This window comes from Pristiophorus japonicus, chromosome 26, assembly GCF_044704955.1.
Source record: "Pristiophorus japonicus isolate sPriJap1 chromosome 26, sPriJap1.hap1, whole genome shotgun sequence".
Classification (NCBI taxonomy): Eukaryota; Metazoa; Chordata; class Chondrichthyes; family Pristiophoridae; genus Pristiophorus; species Pristiophorus japonicus.
The window spans coordinates 12,377,294-12,387,190 of NC_092002.1; positions in this window are offsets into that span (position 1 = coordinate 12,377,294).

Consider the following 9,897-nt stretch of genomic DNA (forward strand, 5'->3'; position numbering starts at 1 on the left):
GTGTTCCATCGCACTCCTGACTTGTGCCTTGTAGGTGGTGGAAAGGCTTTGGGGAATCGGGAGGTGAGACACTCACCACAGAATACCCAGCTCTTGTATTTACGTGGCTGGTCCAGTTAAGTTTCTGGTCAATGATGACCCCCCCAGGATGTTGATGGTGGGGGATTCAGCGATGGTAATGGCTGTTGGATGTCAAGGGGCAGTGGTTAGACTCTCTCTTGGCTGTCACTTGGTGCGAATGTCACTTGCCACTTATCAGCCCAAGCCTGAATGTTGTCCAGGTCTTGCTACAGGTGGACACGGACTGCTCCATTATCTGAGGAGTTGTGAATGGAACTGAACACTATGCAGTCATCAGCGAACATCCCCACTTCTGACCTTAGGATGGAGGGAAAGTCATTAATGAAACAGCTGAAGATGGTTGGGCCTAGGACACTGCCCTGAGGAACTTCTACAGCGATGTCCTGGGGCTGAGATAATTGACCTCCAACCAGCACAACCATCTTCCTTTGTGCTGGGTATGACTCCAGCCTGTGGAGAGTTTCCCCTTGATTCCCATTGACTTCAGTTTTACCAGGGCTCCTTGATGCCACACTCGGTCAAATGCTGCCTTGATGTCTCAGGCAGTCACTCTCACCTCCCCTCGAATTCAGCTCTTTAGTCTACATTTGGTTCAAGGCTGTAATGAGTTCTGGAGCTGAGTGTGGGGGTGAGTGGGAGGGGGTGTGGGGGAGAGTGGGAGGGGGAGTGGGAGGGTGGGGGTGGTGAGGTTGAGGGGGGTTGGGAGGGTGAGTGGAAGGATGAGGGTGAGTGGCGGGGTGAGTGTGGGGGGTGAATGAGGGTGAGTGGCAGAGGTGTGGGGGGTGAGTGGGAGGATGAGGATGAGTGGGGGGGTGAGTGTGAGCGGGTGGGAGGGTGAGTGGGAGAGGGTGTGGGGAGTGAATGAGGGTGAGTGGAGGTGGATGGGGGGTGAGTGGGGGGATGGGGGGTGAGTGGGGAGGGGGGTGGGGGGTGAGTGGGAGGGTGGGGGTGGTGAGGGTGAGTGTGAGGGGGGGTGGGAGGGCACAGAAACAGGCCATTCGGTCCAACCAGTCCATGCTGGCGTTTATGCTCCAATCGAGCCTCCTCCCGTCTTTCCTCATCTAAATCCAACAGCATAACCCTCTATTCCCTTCTCCCCCATATGCCTGTCCAGCCTCCCCTTAAATGCATCGATACTATTCGCTTCAACCACTCCCTGTGGCAGCAAGTTCCACATTCTCACCGCTCTCTGGGTAAAGAAGTTTCTCCTGAATTCCCCGTTGGATTTCTTGGTGACTATCTTATATTGATGGCCTCTAGTTATGCTCTTCCCCACAAGTGGAAACATTCTCTCTGTATCCATCAAAACCTTTCATCATTTTAAAGTCCTCTATTAGGTCACCCTCAGCCTTCACATTTCCTGATCTGTTTACCCTCGCATTTCTGGTGTCATCCTTGTAAATCTTCTCTGCACCCTCCCCAGTGCCTCCATATCCTTTTGGTAATATGGCGACCAGAATTTCCTCATTAAGGCAATCTGGAACCCAGTGAGTTTCTATACTTAATAGGACCCTTTTTTCAGTGTGTGCATGTTGTAGTTTTGTCATGAATTGGCAGGGAGACATTTACTTAACCCTTGGGGCGCTTTCAAAGCATTATACCTGCACGAGAATGGTAGCATAGCGGTTATGTCACTGGAACAGTAATCCAGAGGCCTGGACTAATGATCCTATGAGGATGAGTTCACATCCCACCATGGCAGCTGGGGAATTTAAATTCAGTTAATGAAATAAAGGAACTAGATAAACACATGAGGGAGAAAGGAATAGAAGGATATGTTGATGGGGTGAGATGAAGAGGGGTGGGAGGGGGCTTGTGTGGAGCATAAACACTGGCAGTTGGGCCCAATGGCTGTAAATTCAAAAGAATTGCACTTCTGAGCTCAATGTAGAATTGTACAACACAGATGGAGGCTATTTGGCCCATCGTGTCTGTGCCAGCAACTTATCTTAGTCTTATCAATACTGTAGACCTTTACTAACCCAAATACTCTGACAAACTAACAACTTTTTGCCTCCACGTGACAATTCACACCATTCCACGCTTCGGGCCTGTCCATTCAGGCTCGGGACCGAGGCCTGAGCATTTCCGCCAGCGCCCGTAGTACCCACCGTGAACAGTAGATGGAGCACGGCACCACTATTTTACTCAGGACGACCAAGCCTGCAGATTCCATCTCTGGTTCTCTGACTGTCGTGGTACTGGGGCCTGCTACTGATACAGGAGTAAAGACTGAGAGGAGCAACTATGGCCAAGCGCTGGCCATCACTGTTCTGTTCCCCATCCCCTCCCGTTATCTCACTCTAAGAACATGAGAAGCAGGAGTAAGCCATTCGGCCCCTCGAGCCTGCTCTGCCATTCAGTAAGATCATGGCAGATCTTCGACCTCAACTCCACTCTCCTGCACTATCCCCAAATCCCTCGATTCCCCTCGAGTCCAAAAATCTGTCGATCTCGGCCTTGAATATACTCAGAGATTTTGCACCCACAGTAGAGAATTACAAAGTATCCAAGAAAATCCTCCTCATCTCAGTCCTAAATGGCAACCCCTTGTCCTGAGACTGTGACCCCTGGTTCTAGACTCTCCAGCCCAGGGAAACAACCTCTCAGCATCTATCCTGTTAAGCCCGCTAAGCATTTTATACATTTCAATGTGATCACCTTTCTTCTAAACTCCTGAGAATATAGGTGTATTCTATATCTAACGTTACCTGCTCTGTATCTAACCCGTGCTGTACCTGCCCTGGGAGTATTTGATTGGACAGTGTAGAGGGAGCTTTACTCTGTATCTAACCCCGTGCTGTACCTGCCCTGGGAGTGTTTGATGGGACAGTGTAGAGGGAGCTTTACTCTGTATCTAACCCCGTGCTGTACCTGCCCTGGGAGTTTTTGATGGGACAATGTAGAGGAAGCTTTACTCTGTATCTAACCCCGTGCTGTACCTGCCCTGGGAGTGTGTGATGGGACAGTGTAGAGGGAGCTTTACTCTGTATCTAACCCCGTGCTGTACCTGCCCTGGGAGTGTTTCCTACATTACAACAGTGACTACACTCCAAAAGTACTTCATTGGCTGTAAAATTGAGACGTCCGGTGGTCGTGAAAGGCGCTATATAAATGCAAGACTTTCTTTCTCACTCAATCTGTCCTCATAGGACTGCCCTTTGCCCTGAGCGGAATCGCCCAGAGATAAGGTAAGTTTTTCTCTTTATTTATTTCAATATTTATTTACTAGTTGTCTCAGTGGGGAAGCGTGTGTGTGTGGGGGTCGGAGAAGTTTGTTTTTTTTCCTTCCTATTTTCCAGCCTCCCGTTGTGAAATTGAGTGGGCCTCCCGAGCTCCCGCCCCGTTTGGGAGCCGGGGTTGAGTGTGCAATGCCACTTGTAGTGCTGTTCTCCCATCTTTGGCCGTAAAAACTCAATTTGGCAATTTGAGCCCAGGCCCACGCCTGCCGGTAAAATCATCACTCAGGCAGTGACACCGCCTCAAAAATTGGCCGTAACCAATTTTGACCCCCCTTGTCGTCAAACCCTTTCAAGGCCGCGCCTCTCCCTGCCATTGGGACCCCCTCGAGCCCTGTGCCCCCCACTCTGCATCTCTGACTCTGGTCGACTGCACCTCTACTCCCCCCTCCCCCCTCCCCCCTCCCCCCTCCCCCCTCCCCCACCCCACCCTCCGTCGCACATTCCTCAATCGTCTCGCCCCCTCCCCCATTTTGCACCAACAACTTGCATTTATACAGCGCCTAAAACATGGGAAAACATCCTAAGGCAGAACTGGACAAAAATGGGCGTCAAGCCAAATTCACAGACATGTAGAGTACCCACCCTGGGAGTGTTTGATGGGACAGTGTAGAGGGAGCTTTACCTTTTATTTAATTCGTTCTCGGGTTGTGGACTGACAAGGCCAGCATTTATTGCCCATCCCTAATTGCCCCTCGAGAAGATGGTGGTGAGCCGCCTTCTTGAACCGCTACAGTCCGTGTGGTGAAGGTGCTCTCACTAAGGATGAAGTGCCTGACTTGCGAGTGATTGATGTTGACACTAGGGTCCCGATTTTACAAGGTGTGGTGGGGGGGAGGGGGGGGGAGTTACGGTGCCCACGAGCACCAAGGACGAGGAAGCCCCCCAACTTGGCCTGATCCACTGCCTCAGCCTCCTCTGGCCCACAATCCCCCATCCCGGCAAGTTTTTCCTGTCAGGGACACCGTCAGTGCTCCCCAACACCCCCTCCCCCACCCCACCATATTCCCCCCGCCCCACCACATTCCCCCCGCCCCACCACATTCCCCCCGCCCCACCACATTCCCCCCGCCCCACCACATTCCCCCCGCCCCACCACATTCCCGCCTCCAGTTAAAATAGCAGACCAAGTCCTAATCACATCTTTGCATCGCGCTGTCAGCTGTGGCTCAGTGGGCAGCACTCTCGCCTTTGAGTCAGAAGGTTGTGGCTTCAAGCCCCACTCCAGAGACTTAGCACATAAATCCAGGCTGACACTCCCAGTGCAGTGCTGGGGGAGTGCCGCACTGTCGGAGATGCCGTCTTTCAGATGAGACGTTAAACCGAGGCCCCGTCTGCGCTCTCGGGTGGACGTAAAAGATCCCACGGTCACTATTTCAAAGAAGAGCAGGGGAGGTGTCCCGGGGCCAATGTTCATCCCTCAATCAACATCAAAAAAACAGATTATCTGGTCGCTATCATATTGCTGTTTGTGTGAGCTTGCTGTGGGCGGCCATTAAAATATTGGACATTCGGGGGGGAAAAAATGGCTGTTTGACTGACAGTCACGAATCATCCAATCGGGTAACGGAGTGTATGCTCGCTTTCCGATTGTCTGAGGGGAGGGGGCGTCCAATGGTGGGAGTGCGGGGGTGGGGCACAGCGAGGATGGATGTGTCGGTGACCAATGGCCGGAGCTTGGGGGCGGGGCACAGCGAGGATGGTCGTGTCGGGCGACCCATGGCGGGAGTGTGGGGGTGGGGCACAACGAGGATGGATGTGTCGGTGACCAATGGTGGGAGTGCGGGGGCGGGGCACAGCGAGGATGGTCGTGTCGGGCGACCCATGGCGGGAGGTCGTGTGATGACACCTCTGGGAACACGGCCAACGCATGGTTTTCACCAGGCGGGGTGTTGAGTTGGCGGTGGGGGGGGGGAGGCATTAAATTCAATTCGGGGTCTGGGGCGCCTGAAAGCGGAGAGTGCTGCACTGACATCCATTGCCTTGACCAGTGTAAAATGCACGAATAACTTAGCGAGTTCCAGAGTTGCTCCAACTGCCTCTGTATCTGCCCCCGCACACACTCACCACACCCCCTTAGCAGAGAGGCCAACAATCAGGGGGCATAGCTTGAAAGTAATTGGTAGGTTTAGAGGCGAGTTGACCAGAGGGTGGTGGGGGTCTGGGGGGGGAACTCGCTGCCTGAAAGGGGGGTAGAGGCAGAAACCCTCACCACATTTAAAAAGTACTTGGATGTGCGCTTGAAGTGCCGTAACCCGCAGGGCTACGGACCGAGAGCTGGAAAGTGGGATTCGGCTGGGCGGCTCTTTGTCGGCCGGTGCGGACACGACGGGCCGAATGGCCTCCTTCCGCGCTGTGACCGTTGTGTGACTCGAGGCCCCGTCTCCTCTCCCAGCGCCGCCGTGTGTGGGGCAAAGGCTGATTGTGAAGAGGATTTCCAAGCTGTCGATCGTGTGATGTGGAAATGACAGGATATGAAAGCTTTACCCGGAGCCCTGTAGCACCACTCAAAGACACCTTGAATTTTAGATCAGAGCTCCGACAGGCCTGGCTCGGAGAAAGGAACATTGGAGTGTTCCTGGGTCTCGCGCGGGCTTCAAAGCAACCGTTGCAGGGAGGGGGGCCTCTTTAATATGTTTGTGTGCGCACACGGCCGCAGGTGGGAGTACATCTGTGTCACGGAGCAAACTTTGATCAGCGTCCTATTTACAGAGAAGGTGACTGAAGTGGATTAGAAGCAAGATTTCTTTCCCACTTGAGATCCTCGTTCAGTCGAGTGTCTGAGCAACCGCTTCTTGTCAACCCAGAGCTGCAGCCCAGTGAACCTGGCCAGTAGTTGCATATTAAAGTAGTGGAACTAAAGGAAAGTCTCCCCACCCACCCACCACCAGCAGCCCCCCACATTGGGTGGGAGTCTCGCCCAACAGATCACTTCCCTTGCTTGCTCTGTCGTCCTACGAATTCTTCCCCGTCTCTACGCCAAGGGGGAACAGCGACCCTCTGAAATAAATGCTGGCAATACTGAGCGGGTCGGGCAGCGTCTGTGGAGAGAGAAACAGAGTTAGCGCTTCGTGTCGTCAGAACTGGCAATAGTGCGAGATGTCACAGATTCTTGAGGAAGTGCAGGGGGCAGGGCAAGAGGGGGAGGGGAGGAAAGAACAAAAGGGAAGGTCTGTGATAGGGTGGAAGGCAGGAGAGATTTGAGAGACAAAGGGGGATGATGGGCCGAATTGAGATGGTAATGGGACAAGTTAGGAAACAAAAGATGAGTCTAGATAGGATGTGAATGGCGGGATAATTACCCGCTGCCACGGGAAACAGAAAAAAATACAAATAAAAATGGGGCAGGGTTGTAAAAAAAAGGAGGAAAGGAGGGAATAAAATATGGGCAGAGATTCAGGTCTGAAATTGTTGAACTCCATGTTGAGTCCAGAAGGCTGTAAAGTACCTAAACGAAAGATGAGGTGCTGTCCCTCGAGCTTGCGATGAGCTTCGTTGGAACAGTGCAGGAGGCCGAGGGTGGAGAGGTCAGAGTGCGAGTGGGACAGGGAATTAAAGTGACAGGCCACCGGAAGCTCGGGGTCACGCTTACGGACTGAACGGAGGTGTTCCGCCAAGCGGTCACCCCAATCTACGCTTGGTCTCCCCAATGGAGACCTTGCTTAGGAAGTCCAGGAGGAATTTACATAGTATATACAGCCTAGAAACAGGCCATTTCGGCCCAACTGGTCCGTGCCGGTGTTTATGCTCCACTCGAGCCGCCTCTCGCTCTATTTCATCTCATCCTATCACCATATCCTTCCATTCCTTTCTTCCACGTGTGTTTATCTAGTTTCCCTTTGCATCTATACTCTTTGCCTCAACCACTCCCTGTGGCAGCGAGTTCCACATTCCCACCACTCTCTGGGGAAAGATGTTTCTCCTGAATTCCCCATTGGGTTTATGAGTGACCATCTTATATTTATGGCCCCCGGTTATGGTCTCGCCCCACAAGTGGAAATATCTTCTCCACGTCTACCCTATCGAACCCCTACATCGTTTTCAAAGACCTCTATCAGGCCACCCCTCAGCTTCGGACTTTCAAGTCGCCAGAGGTTTTCCTGACATTGGCCGCGGGGTCGTTTCCTCCCTTTATTCCCGCGCCGCGCGAGTGTTGGTGTTATCGGCGGTGGGGGAGGGCGGTGCGCCAGGTTACATCAGTCACTGCCTCCATCCCGCTCCCCAACATCTGAAGCCCTCAACCCTGCCTGTGTTACCTCGAGACTTGACCATTCCAACGCACTCCTGGCTGGCCTCCCACCTACCACCCTACGTAAACTAGAGGTGATACAAAACTCGGCTGCCCCGTGCCCGAACTCGCATCGCTCCAGATCCTAACCACTCGCTGTGTGAGAAACGTTTTTCCTCGTGTCGCCTTTGTTTCTTCTGCCAATCGCCTTAAATCTGTGTCCTCTGGTTCTCCACCCTTCCACCAATGGGAACAGGTTCTCTCTCTCTACTCTGTCCAGACCCCCTCATGATTTTGAACACCCCCTCGATCAAATCTCCTCTCAACCTTCTCTGCTCTAAAGAGAACAACCCCAGCTTCTCCAGTCTATCCCCGTCACTGAAGTCCCTCAGTGCGAGAAAGAGTTCTGGGAAGAACCTCCCCAGAGATAGGCAGGGTGGCCAACCATCTAGGACTCCCCTGGAGTCCCCAGGAATGAAAGATTAATCTCCTGCATAGAAACATAGAAAATAGGTCAGGAATAGGCCATTCGGCCCTTCGAGCCTGCACCACCATTCAATAAGATCATGGCTGATCATTCCCTCAGTACCCCTTTCCTGCTTTCTCTCCATACCCCTTGATCCCTTTAGCCGTAAGAGCCATATCTAACTCCCTCTTGAAAATATACAATGAACTGGCATCAACATCTCTCTGCGGTAGGGAATTCCACAGGTTAACAACTCTCCGAGTGAAGAAGTTTCTCCTCATCTCAGTCCTAAATGGCTTACCCCTTATCCGTAGACTGTGTCCCCTGGTTCTGGACTTCCCCAACATCGGAAACATTCTTCCTGCATCTAACCTGTCCAGTCCCGTCAGAATTTTATATGTTTCTATGAGATCCCCTCTCATCCTTCTAAACTCCAGTGAATACAGGCCTAGTCGATCCAGTCTCTCCTCATGTGTCAGTCCTGCCATCCCAGGACTCAGTCTGGTGAACCTTCGCTGCACTCCCTCAATAGCAAGAACATCCTTCCTCAGATTAGGAGACCAAAACTGAACACAATATTCCAGGTGTGGCCTCACCAAGGCCCTGTACAACTGCAGTAAGACCTCCCTGCTCCTATACTCAGATCCCCTAGCTATGAAGGCAAACATACCATTTGCCTTCTTCACCGCCTGCTGTACCTGCATGCCAACTTTCAATGACTGATGTACCATGGCACCCAGGTCTCGTTGCACCTCCCCTTTTCCTAATCTGCCGCCATTCAGATAATATTCTGCCTGCGTGTGAGCATATACTGCTGTGAGCAGCACCCCGGGAGAACAATATCAACACAGCATTAAAAGAAAATTATGTGTTCTTTACTCTGTAAAATTCTATGGCTCAGTGGGTAGGTTGTGGGTTCAAGACCCACTCCAGGGACTTGAGCACAAAAATCTAGGTTGACACTCCCAAGACCGAGGGAGCGCCGCACTGTCGGAGGAGCCGTCTTTCGGATGAGACGTTAAACCGAGGCCCCGTCTGCCCTCTCAGGTGGACGTAAAAGATCCCACGGCCACTATTTCGAAGAAGAGTTCTCCCCGGTGTCCTGAGGCCAATATTTATCCCTCAATCCAACAGAACAGAAACAGATTATCTGGGTCATTGTCACATTGCTGTGTGTGGGAGCTTGCTGTGCGCAAAGTGGCTGCCGCGTTTCCCACATTACAACAGTGACCACACTCCAAAAAGTACTTCATTGGGTGGTGAAATGTTTGACATAGGAGAAGAAAGCAGGCTTCCCAAAGGCAGCCGTGGTGATGGAGAAGACATCAACCTCCCATTTGAACGGAAAAGTTGGACTTTAAAACTTTGCGTTAGTAATTTAGGTTGTGTGATTTGCTTGAGTGAATTCGAAACAAGACTGCGGTCAAACTGAATCATGATCATTGAGAGTGACTCAGGCATTGTCGGCACTGCTCACTCTGCCCCTCAACTGTTGGAAAGAAGAATTTGACCAGACACCGTGACTTCTTTTCCAATCATTTTGCTAACTAGAAGTTCGTGGCATGATACAAACAGAGAACGATACAGCAGAGGAGGGGGCCATTCGGCCCATCGTGCCTGTACCGGCTCTTTGAAAGAGCTCTCGGATCAATCCCACTCCCGCCGCTCTTTCCCCACAGCCCTGCATTTTTTTTTCCTCCTTTAAGTAGTTGTCCAATTCCCTTTTGAAAGTTAGCATTAAATCTGCTCCCACCGCCCTTTAATTTGGGGATGGTGGCATCGTGGTTGCGTTACCGAACTAGTAATCCAGAGGCCTAATGATCCAGTAGGCCCGAGTTCAAATCCCACCAAGGCAGCTGGGGAATTTAAATTCAGTTAATTAA